At 37.5% G+C, this 13,027-nt stretch overlaps 1 pseudogene; it reads left to right on the forward strand.

The window, feature by feature from the left end:
- The window catches only part of CYP2C290P (cytochrome P450 family 2 subfamily C member 290, pseudogene), a 66,948-nt pseudogene that overhangs the window by 4,246 nt on the left and 49,675 nt on the right, over nucleotides 1-13,027 (forward strand).

Genomic DNA, 13,027 nt, shown 5'->3' on the forward strand with positions numbered 1-13,027 from the left:
ACAGAGAAATACAAAGAAGAACTGTATTTAATGTCCTTCAAAGGATCCATTCAAGAAGAGGCTATTACATTTGTCAATATATGTGCCCTCAATATAGGAGCACTCAAATACACACAACAAATACTAACAGAAAAGGAGAACTTGATGGGAATACAATAATACTAGACTTTAACACCCCACTCACATCATTGGACAAATCCTCCAGACAGAAAATCAGTAAGGCAACAGAGATCCTAAATGATGCAATAGAAAGTGTAGGCTTAATTGATACTTTCAGGATATTACATTGAAGAAAATCAGAATGTCCATTCTTTTCAAGTGCACATGGAACATTCTCAAGGATTGGCCATATACTGTGGCACAAAACTAAACTCAACAAATTTGGGAGTATAGAAATTATTTCAAGTATCTTCTCTGACCACAATGGCATGAAACTAGAAGTCAACCACCGGAATAGAAATGAGAAAAACTGCCCACATGAGGACCAAAAACATGCTGCTAAAAAACCAATGGGATAACAAGGAAATCAAAAGGGAAATGAAAAAAATATCTTGAGAGAAATGGTGATGAAAGCAAAACCATTCCAAATTTATGGATGCCTCAAAAATAGTTATGAGAGGGAAGTTCATAGCAGTACAGGCCTTCCTCAAAAAGAAGAAAACTCTTAAATCAACAACTTAAGCTGCCACCTAAAAGAATTAGAAAAAAAAAGAACAAACAAAACCTCATGTCAGCAGAAGGAATGAAATCAGAAATATGAGAGGAAATCAATAAAAGAGAGATTAAGAAAACAATAGAAAAATATGACTAAAACCAAGATCTGGTTCTGTGAAAGGGTAAACAAAATTGACAAACCTCTGGCCAGACTTCCTAAGAATAGGAGAAAAAGACTTCAAATGAAAGAAGCATTGAAAAAAGAGAAATCTCAACGGATATTGCAGAAATACAAAAAACCATAAGAGAATATACTATGAACAATTATGTGCCAACAAATTTGACAACCAGGAAGAAATGGACAACTTTCTAAAGACTGCATGCAGCCTGCCAAAACTGAATCAGGAAGGAATACAAAAATTGAACAGACTGGTCACTAGAAATTAAACTGAATATGTCATAAAAACACTCCCTACAAACAGAAGTCCAGGACCAGATGGCTTCACAGGCAAATTCTACCAAAGATACAAAGAAGAACTTATACCCACTTTAAAAAAAACTTTTCCAAAAGGTTGAAGAACATGGAACCCTCCCAGAGGCATTCTATGAAGCCACCATCATCCTACTACCAAAACTGGACAAAGATATTACTGAAAAAGAAAAGTATAGGCCAATATCTTTAATGAATGTAGATGCAAATATTCTCGACACAATTTTAACGAACTGAATCCAACAACATATAAAAAAGATCATACACCACAACCAAATGGGGTTCATCCCAAGTTCTTGGGGATGGTTCAATATATGTGTATCAATTAATGTTCTATACCACCTTAACAAAAGAAAAGCCAAAAACCACATGATCATCTCAATAGGTGAAGGAAAAACACCTGACAAAATCCAACATCCATTTATGAGAAAAACTCTTAACAAAGTGGGTATAGAGGGAACATATCTGAACACGATCACAGCCATTTATGACAAACCTTCAGGCAATGTAATAAATGCAGAAAAGTAGAAAGCCTTCCCACTAAAATCTGGAACAAGACAAGGATGCCCACTCTCACCACTTTTATCCAACATAGGATTGGAAGTCCTAGCCACAGCAATCAGACCAACAAGAGAAATAAAATGTATTCAGATTGGAAGAGAAGAGGTAAACTTGTAACTCTATGCAGATGATATGATAACTATATGTAGAAAACCCTAGTTACACACAAAAACTACCTGAACTGATCAATGAATTCAACAGAGTAGCAGGATACAAGATTACCATTCAGAAATCGGTTGCATTTCTGTTTACTGACAATGAAATATTAGGAAGGGAATATAAAAATGCAATACTTTTAAAAGTCTCACCCCCCAAAATTAAATGCCTAGGAATAAACCTGACTAAGGGGGTGAAAGACATACATGCTGGGAAGTATGAAACATGAATCAAGGAAATTAAAGAGGATTCATTGAAATGGAAAGATATTCCGTACTCCTGTATTGGAAGAATTAATATCATTAAAATGGCTATAGTCCCCAAAGCAATCTACAAATTTGATATGCAACCCCTATCAAATTACCCATTTCATTTTTACAGAACTAGAACAAACGAAAAATTTACATGGAACTGTAAAAGACCCAGAATTGCCAAAGCAATCTTGAGGGGAAAAAACCAAGCAGGAGGCATAACTCTCCCAGGCTTCAGACAGTACTACAAAGCTATAGTAATCAAGGCAGTGTGGTATTGGTCCAAAAACAGACATACAGATAAATGGAAGAGAGTTAGAGAACCCAGAAATAAACCGAGACACCTATGGTCAATTAAGCTTTGACAAAGGAAGGAAGTATATGAAATGGGAAAAATTGTCCTCAGCCAGTGGTGCTGGGAAAACTGGACAGCTGCATGTAAGTCAGCGAAACTAGAACACACCCTCACACCATACACAAAAATAAACTCAAAGTAGCGTAACGACTTAAACATAAGGCAAGACACCATCAAACTCCTAAAAGAGAACATAGGCAAAACATTCTCTGACATCAACCTTACAAATGTTTTCTTAGGTCAGTCTCCCAGGGCAAGAGAAATAAAAACAATAATAAACCAATGGGACCTAATCAAACAGACAAGTTTTTGCAAAACAAAGGAAAGCATAAAAAAAAGACAACCTATGGAATGGGAGAAAACACTTTCAATCAATGCAACTGACAAGGGCTTAGTCTCCAAAATGTGCCAACAGCTCCTACAACTCAACAGCAAAAAGAACCAACAACCCAAGTGGAAAATGGGCAGAAAGCCCAAATGGACTTTTCTCCAAAGAACACATACGGATGGCCAACAGGCACATGAAAAAATGCTCACCATCACTAATCTTTAGAGAAACGCAATTCAAAACTACAGTGAGGTACCACTTCACACCAGTCAGAATGGCAATCATTGGTAAGTCTATAACTAACAAAGGTTGTTGAGGGTGTAGAGAAAAGGGAACCCTCCTACACTGTTAGTGGGAATGTAAATTGGTACAACCACTATGGAAAACAGTATGGAGATGCTTCGGAAGACTAAATATAGAACTACGATATGATCTAGCTGTCCCACTCCTGAGCATATATCCAGACAAAACTTTCATTCATAAAGATACATGCACCCCTGTGTTCATTGCAGCACTATTCACAATAGCCAACACATGGAAACAATCTAAATGTCGAACCACAGATGAATGGGTTAAGACAGTGTGGTCTATATACACACTTTAATACTATTCAGCCATTAACGGAATGATGAGGAAACCCAGATGGAACTAGAGACTCTCGTACTGAGTGAAGCAGTCAGAAAGAGAAATACAAATACCATATGATGTCCCTGATATGCAACTCTAACATATGGCATAAATGAACCTATCTACAGAAAAGAAACAAAGTCATGGACTTGGAGAACAGACTAGTGGTTGCCAAGGGGAAGGGGATAAGGAGTGGGATGGACTGGGAGTTTGGGATTAGTAGATGCAAGCTTTTTGCATTTGGAATGGATAGGCAATGAGGTCATATCCAGGCAACTATATCTACTCTTGTGTGTTGGAACATGATGGAGGATAATGTATGAAAAAGATTGTGTGTGTGTGTGTGTGTGTGTGTGTGTGTGTGTGTGTATATATATATATATATGTGTGTGTGTGTGTGTGTGTGTGTGTATGTATGAATGGGTCACTTCTGTACAGCAGACATTTACAGAACATTATAAATCAAGTATAATAAAAAATTTAAGAAAAAACTCTGCTCTGTGTACACCCTGTATTTTGGCATGAAGCCTACCATGGTGTTGTGTGGATATGAAGCAGTGAAAGAAGCTCTGATTGATCTGGGAGAGGGGTTTTCCCAAAGAAGCAGTCTCCCAGTTCTTGAAAGATCTGTTAAAGGATGTGGTGGGTGTGCCCGTGTGCATGTTCAGCACTGGAAATAGGGGTAGGGAGGATGAAATATGGGACTTTGAAGTGTTTCCCTCTGTCACCCCCCAACAGAGCTTGGTCCACCTTCAAGGCTGCCAAGTGTCACTAGCTCATTTCTTCTCTAGGACCTCCCTCCTAGTCTCTGTATCCTCTCTTGTTAAGACTCGTGTTTAGCAATGCAAAGACATGGAAGGAAAGCTGATGCTTCTCCCTCATGATGCTGAGGAATTTGGGGATGGGGAAGAGGAGTATTGAGGACCGAGTTCAGGAGGAAGTCTGCTGCCATGTGGAGGAGTTGAGAAAAACCAACAGTGGGTGATTCTATTCTCTAACTCTAACCTCAACAGATTGATCTATCTCCAATGATGTCCTTGGAAACATTTCCAGGGCAGCCACATCTTTCATGTCAGTTATGGTTTTCAGCCTTAAAGAGGAGGAAGAAAAGAGAGCCAAGGGAGCTTTTGTGTAGCTGTGCCTTTTGAGTGTTTACATCCATGGTAGTGCACACAATGTGAGTATAAAAGTCATTTAGTCATTCTCCATCCTGAACCTTGTTGGTGTTCAAGTCAAAAACACGAAGAATAGTTTTGAGTCATTTCCTGAAAGAGTTGGAGCATGATGTTTTTCCTATAGCATAAATGCATGCTGTCTATTCCAGAGCAGTTCACCAGGGAATACTTGTTACTTGGACAGAGTGGGAATGAACCTTGTGGGGCATGAAACAAATGACATGTGTATTCACTTAAGTGAACTGTATTTGTATTTTCGGTCTCACAGATATATCTGAGAGTTACTTCCAGGGCCCATGCCTACAGTCCTGGCAAATGGTAATGACGCCCATGGTTTTAACCATTTAGTGATATCTTATTTCAATTCTCATAAATTATGATTTCTCTTTAAATGCAGCACTGTCTTAAAAATATCTTTATTGTGTATTTGTCTTGACTGTTGCACTTTTTCCATTGTAATTTTCCCGTTTCAGTTTTGGCCTCTCCTTTTGCCTTAGAGAAGTCTCTTTAACATTTCTTGTGAAGATAGTTTGATGGTGCCGAATTCTTTTCTCTTTGCTTGTCTGTAAAATTGTTGATCTCTCCCTCAGTTCTGAATGAGAGCCTCGCTGGGTAGAGGATTATTGGTTGTTGGATTGGCCTTTCCATCACTTTAAATATATCATGCCACTCTCTTGTTCCCTGAAGAGTTTCTGTTGAAAAGTCAGCCAGTAGCCTTAGGGGGGGTTTCCTTTTGTGTAACTTGTTACCTTTCCCTTGCTGCATTTAATTTTCTGTCTTTATCTTTTTCTGACATTTTAATGACAATGTATCTTGGTTTGTTCCTCTTTAGTTTGACAAGTTTGGGGCTCTCTGTGCTTTCTAGAGTTGGATGTTTGTTACTGATCCCAGAAGAGGGACGTTTTCAGCTCCTGTGTGTTCAGATATGTATTCTGCTCCTTTACCTCTCTCTTCTCCTTCTGGGACCACTGTAATATGAATGTCAGTATGATTGTTGGTGTCAGAGGTCTCTTAAACTATCCTCATTTCTTTCCCTTTTTTTCCCTGTTCGTTGTCAGTAATTTCTACTACTCTGTCTTCCATCTCACTGACATGTTCCTCTCTTTCATTTAGTCTACTCATGCTTCCTTCTAGATTTCTTTTCATGTCAGTTATTATAGTCTTCATAGCCTGTTTTATTGTTCTTTATATTTTCCAACTCTTTGTTAAAAACTACTAACTTCTTGCTCCATGTATCCATTCTTTGCCCAAGTTCTTTGATCATCTTTACTATCATTACCCTAAACTCATTCTTGGTTAGATGACTTATCTCTACTTCACTTAGTTCTTCCTCTGTGGTTTTATCTTTTTGCATCTTTTCGAGCATGTTCTCTGTTGCCTTATTTTTCCCAACTTGTTACTTATATTTCTTTTCTTTTTAAATTTAATTTAATTTTTAAAATTATTCCCCCAATACATTTTTTTTTCTGCTGTACAGCATGGTGACCCAGTTACACATACATTTACACATTCTATTTTCTCACATTACCATGCTCCATCATAAGTGACTAGACAGTTCCTAGTGCTACATAGCAGGATCTCATTGCTAATCCATTCCAAAGGCAATAGGCTGCATCCATTAACCCCAAGTTCCCCAATCACCCCACTCCCTCCTCCACATTGGCAACCACATTTCTATTCTGCAAGTCCATGACTTTCTTTTCTGTGGAAAGGTTCATTTGTGCTCTATATTAGATTTAAGATATGTGATATCATATGGCATTTGTATTTCTCTTTCTGACTTCTCTTAGGATGAGAGTCTCTAGTTCCATCCATGTTGCTGCAAATGGCATTATTATTATTTTTTATGGCTGTGTAGTATTCCATTGCCTATACATACCACATCTTCCTAATCTAATCATCTGTCAATGGACATTTGGGTTGTTTCCATGTCTTGGCTGTTGTGAAAGTGCTGCAGTGAACATGCAGCACTTCTTTCAGGAAAGTTTTGTCCAGATATATGCCCAAGATTGGGATTGCTGGGTCATATGCTAGTCTATGTATTGTTTTTTAAGGTACCACCGTACTGTTTTCCATAGTGGTTTTACCAGTTTACAATCCCACCAACAGTGCCGGGGGGTCCCCTTTTCTCCACACCCCTTCCAGCATTTGTTATTTGTGGACTTATTAATGATGCCCATTCTGACTGTTGCGAGGTGGTTTCTTATGGTACTTTTGATTTGCATCTCTCTATTACTCAGTGATATTGAGCATTTTTCCTGTGCTTCTTTTCCATCTGTACATCTCCCGTGGAGAAATGTCTATTCAGGTCTTTTGCCCATTATTCCATTGGGTTGTTGGCCTTTTTGTTGTTGAGTTATATAAGTTGCTTGTATATTGTAGAGATTAAGCCCTTGTCTGTTGCATCATTTGAAACTATTTTCTCCCATTCTGTAAGTTGTCTTTTTGTTTTCTTTTTTATTTCCTTTGCTGTGCAAAAGCTTGTCAGTTTGATTAGGTCCCATTGGTTTATTTTTGCTCTTATTTCTGTTGCATTGGGAGACTGACCTGAGAAAATGTTTTTGGAAGATTGATGTCAGAGAATGTTTTACTTATGTTCTCTTCTAGGAGTTTGATGGTGTCTTGTCTTATGTTTAAGTCTTTAAGCCATTTTGAGTTTATTTTTGTGCATGGTGTGAGGATGTGTTCTAGTTTCATTGCTTTGCATGCAGCTGCCCAGGTTTCCCCCCAATGCTTGCTGAAAAGACTGTCTTTTTCCCATTTTATGTTCTTGCTTCTTTTGTCAAAGATTAGTTGACCAAAGGTGTCTGGGTTTATTTCTGGTTCTCTATTCTGTTCCATTGCTCCGTCTGTCTGTTTTGGTACCAGTTCCACACTCTCTTGATGATTGTGGCTTTGTAATGTTGCCTGAAGTTATGCCTCCTGCTTGGTTTTTGTTCTTCAGAATTGCTTTAGAAATTCTGGGTCTTTTGTCATTCCATACAAATTTTTGGATTGTTTACTCTAGTTCTGTGAAAAATGTCATGGGTAATTTGATAGGGAGCACATTGAATCTGTAGATTGCCTTGGGTAGTATGGCCATTTTTATAATATTAATTTTTCCAACCCAGGAGTGTGGAGTATCTTTCCATTTCTTTACATCTTCCTTAATTTCCTGGATTAATGTTTTATAGTTTTTGATATATCAGTCCTTTACCTCCTTGGTCAAGTGTATTCCCAGGCATTTGATATTTTGGGGGTGGATTTTAAAAGGTATTTCTTTTCTAATATTCCATTGTTCATGTACAGAAATACAACTGATTCCTGAATGTTAATCTTATATTCTGTTTCTTTGCTGAATTTGTTGATCAGTTGAAGTAGTTTTTGGTTTGAGTCCTTAGGGTTGGGTTTTCTATATATAGTATCATGTCATCTGCATACAATGACAGTTTTACCTCTTCCTATTTGGATGCCTTTTATTTGTTTTGTTTGTCTGATTGCTGTGGGTAGGACTTCCAATCCTATGTTGAAGAGCAGTGGTGAGAGTGGGCATGCTTGTCTTCTTCCAGCTTTTAGTGGGAAGGCTTTCAGTTTTTCTCCATTGAGTATTATATTTGCTGTGGTTTTGTCCTAAATGGCTTTGATTATATTCAGGAATGTTCCCTCCATACCCACTTTGGCAAGAGTTTCGATCATGAATGGATGTTGGACTTTGTTAAATGCTTTTTCTGCATCTGTTGAGATGATCATATGATTTTTGACTTTTCTTTTGTTAATGTGGTGTATGAAGTTGATTGATTTGTGTATGTTGAATCATCCTTGTGAAACTTGGATGAATCCCACCTGGTTGTAGTGTATGATCTTTTTGATATGTTGTTTGTTTTAGTTGGCTAAGACTTTGATGAGAATTTTTGCATCTATATTCATCAAAGATATTGGATGATAACTTTCCTTTTTGGTGGTATCTTTGTCTGGTTTTGGAGTTAGGGTGATGGTGGCATCATAGAATGTCTTTGGGAGTGTTCCTTCTTCAATCTTTTAAAAAAGTTTAAGGAGGATGGGTATAAGTTTCTCTTTTAATGTTTGGTAGATTTTACCTGTGAAGCTATCTGGTCCTGGACTTTTATTAGTAGGGAGTGCTTTTATGACATATTCAATTTCATTTCTAGTGATTGGTCTGTTCAGTTGGTCAGTTTCTTCTTGATTCAGTTTTGGCAGGCTGTAAGTCTCTATAAAGTTGTACATTTATTCTTGGTTGTCAAATTTGTTGGCATATAGTTGTTCATAGTATTCTCTTATGGTTTTTTTGTATTTCTGCAGTATCCATTGTGATTTCTCCTTTTTCATTTCTAGTTTTGTTTGGGTTCTTTCTCTCCTCTTCTTTGTCTAGCCAGGGGTTTGTCATTTTTGTTTACCTTTTCAAAGAACCAGCTCTTGGTTTTATTAATTTTCTCTACTGTTTTTTGAATCTCTATTTTATTGATTTCCTCTTTGATCTTTATGATTTCCTTCCTTCCGCTGACTTTAGGTGTTTTTTGTTCTTTTTCGTTCTTTTTCTTATTCATTTAGGTGGAGGGTTAAATTGTCAATTTGAGATTTTTCTTCTATTTTGAGGAAGGCCTGTATCACTATGAATTTCCCTCTGAGCACTGCTTTTGTGGCATCCCATAGATTTTGAGAGGTTGTGTCTTCATTATCATTTGTCTCAAGGTATTTTTAAATTTCCTTCTTGATTTCCTCATTGACCAATTGGTTTTTTAGTAGTATGTTGTTTAGTCTCCATGAAGTAGGTTTTTTCTTATTTCTTTTCCTGTGATTGATTTCTAGTTTCATGCCATTGTGGACAGAGAATATACTTGAAATAATTTGTATGCTCCTAAATTTGTTGAGGTTAGCTTTGTGCCCCAATATGTGGTTGATTCTTGAGAATGTTCCATGTGCACTTGAGAAGAATGTGTATTCTGATTTTTTTGGATGTAATGTACTGAAAATGTTAAGTCTAACTTTTCTATTGTTTGCTTTAGGATCTCTGTTGCTTTCTTGGTTTTGTGCCTAGAGGATCTGTCCATTGATGTGGGTGGGATGTTAAAGTCTCCTACTACGATTGTATTCCCATCAATTTCTCCCTTTATATCTGTTAATATTTGTTGTATGTATCTGGGTCATATATGTTGATGATAGTAATATCCTCTTCTTGAATGGATCCTTTAATCATTAAATAGTGTCCTTCTTTGTCTTTCTTTATGTCTTTTGTTTTAAAGTCTATTTTGTCTGATATGAGTATTGCAAATCTTGCTTTCCTGTCATGTGTATTGGCATGAAATATTTTTTCCCACCCCTTCACTTTCAATTTACATGTGTCCTTTGTCCTAAGGTGAGTTTCTTGTAGGTAGCAGATTGAAGGCTTTTGCTTCTTTATCCACTCAGCTACTCTGTGTCTTTTGATTGGAGCATTCAGTCCATTGACATTTAAGATGATAATTGATAGATGATTATTTATTGCCATTTTGAACCTCATGTTCCAGTTGATTCTGTGATTCTCCATTCTTCCTTTCTTTTTTGGTTGGATGGTCTCCAATTATTTTCTGCTTGAGTGTTTTTCTTTTCATTTTTTGTGAATGCAATGTTTGGTTTTGATTTGTGGTTGCCCCCTTTTTTTTTAAGTATGTTAACCCCTTCCTATAATTGTGTGTTTTAGGCTGATAGTCCTGTAGCTTCAAACACTTCATTACGATACTAAAATTAAGAAAAAAAAAAAAAGAAAAAAAAGAGAAAGAGAAAAAAAAGAAAAATTAAAAAAGAGTCTATTTATTTCCTTACTTCCCTTGCCCTCATTTTATGATTTTGATGTCTCCTTTTTTTTTCTTTTTAATTTTATTTTGTTTGAAACATGTTCATGATTAAATCTGTATGCTGGCTTATTTGAGTGACTGCTCTCTGATTGTGGTTTTCTCAATCCTAGTTCTTCCTCTTTTTTTTTCTTTTTCCTCCCTTTCTTTCCTTCCTTTCTTTTTGGTTTAGAGAAGCCCTTTCAATCTTTCTTTTAGCCTGGGTTTTGTATGGCTGTATTCTTTTAGCTTTTATTTTTTGGGAAAAATTTTATTTCCCCTTCTATTTTAAATGATATTCTTGCTGGATAGAGTATTCTAGGTTGCCTATTTTTTCCTTTTAGCAGTTTAAATATCTCTTGCCATTCCCTCCTGGCCTGTAGAGTTTCTATAGAGAAATCAGCTGATAACCTTATGTGGGTTCCCTTATAGGTAACATTCTGCTTTTCTCTTGCTGCCTTTAAGATCCTCTCTTTATCACTACCTTTTGCCATTTTTATTATAATGTGTCTTGGTGTGGGTCTATTTAGGTTCAACTTGTTTGGGGTCCTCTGTGCTTCCTGTATCTTGAAATCAGTATCCTTTAGATTTGGGAAGTTTCCAGTGATAATTTCTTCAAATATATTTTCCATCTCCTTATCTTCTTCTACTCCTTCTGGAATTCCTATTATGCATAGATTGGCCTGCTTTACATTATCCCTTAGGTCTCTTATATTGCTTTCATGTTTTTTCATTTGGTTTTCTGTCTGCTGATCTGATTGTGTGATTTCCATTATTCTATCTTCCACATCACTGATTCGTTCTTCTGCATTATTCATTCTGGTTTTTACTGCCCTTAGCTCAGTTTGTATCTCTGCAAATGAATTTTCTAGTTTTTCTTGGCTCTTCCTTATATTTTCTAGTTCCTTTCTGAGGGTGTCTGCATTACTGTTCATATCTTCTCTTAATTCCTTCAGTATCTTCACTATTTCTCTTTTGAACTCCAAGTCTGTCAGACTGCAGAGATCTGTTTCATTGTTGACTGCTTTAGGTGAGTTCTCCTGTTGGTTTAACTGGGGGTGGTTTCTCAGCTTCTTCATCTTGCTTGTTGTTTTCTTTTTCCTGGTGGAGTTGTACTCCCCATGGCCAGGCAAGGTTTGCCGTGGCTCTGCTGTGGAATGTTTCCCAAGGGCTGGTGGTGTTGGTCAGTCTTCTGTGAGGCAGTGTGGCTTTTCCAGAGGGTTGGCAGGGCTGCCAGGGTCTCTCTGAAGCAAATGAGGACTTCCTGAGGGCAGACAGGACTGGTACTACATCTTCTTAATCCATTAATCTGTTGATGGACATTTCGGTTGTTTCCATGTCTTGGCTATTGCGAATAGTGCTGCAATGAATATGTGGGTGCATGTATCTTTTTCAGTGAAAGCTTTGTCTGAATATATGCCCAGGAATGGGAATGGTGGATGATATGTGAGTTCTATATTTCATTTTCCGAGGAACCTCCATACTGTTTTCCATAGTGATTTTACCAATTTACATTCCCACCAACAATGGAGGATGGTTCCCTTTTCTCTAAACTGTCTCCAGTATTTTTTATTTGTAGACTTACTTATGATGGCCTTTGTGACAGGTGTAATTTTGTATTTCACTGTAATTTGTTTGTTTTGCTTTTTAGGGCTGCACCTGTGGCATGTGGAGGTTCCCAGGCTAGGGATCTAATTGGAGTTACAGCTGTGGCCTACACCACAGCCACAACAATGCAGGATCTGAGCCACATCTGTGACCTACACCACAGCTCATGGCAATGCCAGATCCTTAACCCACTGAGCAAGGCCAGGGATTGAACCCACACCCTCATGGTTCCTAGTTGATTGATTCTGCTGCACCACAATGGGAGCTCCTCACTGTAGTTTTGATTTGCATTTCTCTAATAATTAGTGATGAGCATTTTTTCATGTGCCTGTTGGCCATCCATATGTGTTCTTTGGAGAAATGCCTATTTGGGTCTTCTGTGCATTTTTCTTTTTTCTTTTCTTATTTTTTTGGTCTTTTTGCTATTTCTTTGGCCGCTCTCGTGGCATATGGAGATTCCCAGGCTAGGGGTGTAATTGGAGCTGTAGCCACCAGCCTACACCAGAGCCACAGCAACATGGGATCCGAGCCGCATCTGCAACCTACACCACAGCTCACGGCAACTCTGGATCGTTAACCCACTGAGCAAGGGCAGGGACCGAACCCTCAACCTTATGGTTCCTAGTCAGATTCGTTAACCACTGCGCCACGACGGGAACTCCATTTCTGTGCATTTTTCAGTTGAGCTGTTTATTTTTTTTTGCTGTTGAGTTGTTGTTATATTTCGGAGGTAAAGCCCTTGTCCATTACATCATTTACAGGTATTTTCACCCATTCTGTAAGTTGTCTTTTTGTTTTTTTTTTTAGTGATTTTCTTTGCTGTGCAAAAGTGTGTACGTTTGAATATTTGCCCTTGGTTTATTTTTGTTTTTATTTCTATTGCTTTGGGAGATTGACCTAAGAAAACATTTGTATGGTTGCTGTCAGAGAATGTTTTGCTTATGTTCTCTTCTAGGAGTTTGATGGTGTTTTGTCTTATATTTAAGTCTTTAAGCCATTTGACTTTGTTTTTGTG

This window comes from Sus scrofa, chromosome 14 (assembly GCF_054392235.1).
Source record: "Sus scrofa isolate SSC_HxYL_T2T_F1_AM1 chromosome 14, Sscrofa_HxYL_maternal_Yorkshire_Landrace_v2.0, whole genome shotgun sequence".
NCBI lineage: Eukaryota > Metazoa > Chordata > Mammalia > Artiodactyla > Suidae > Sus > Sus scrofa.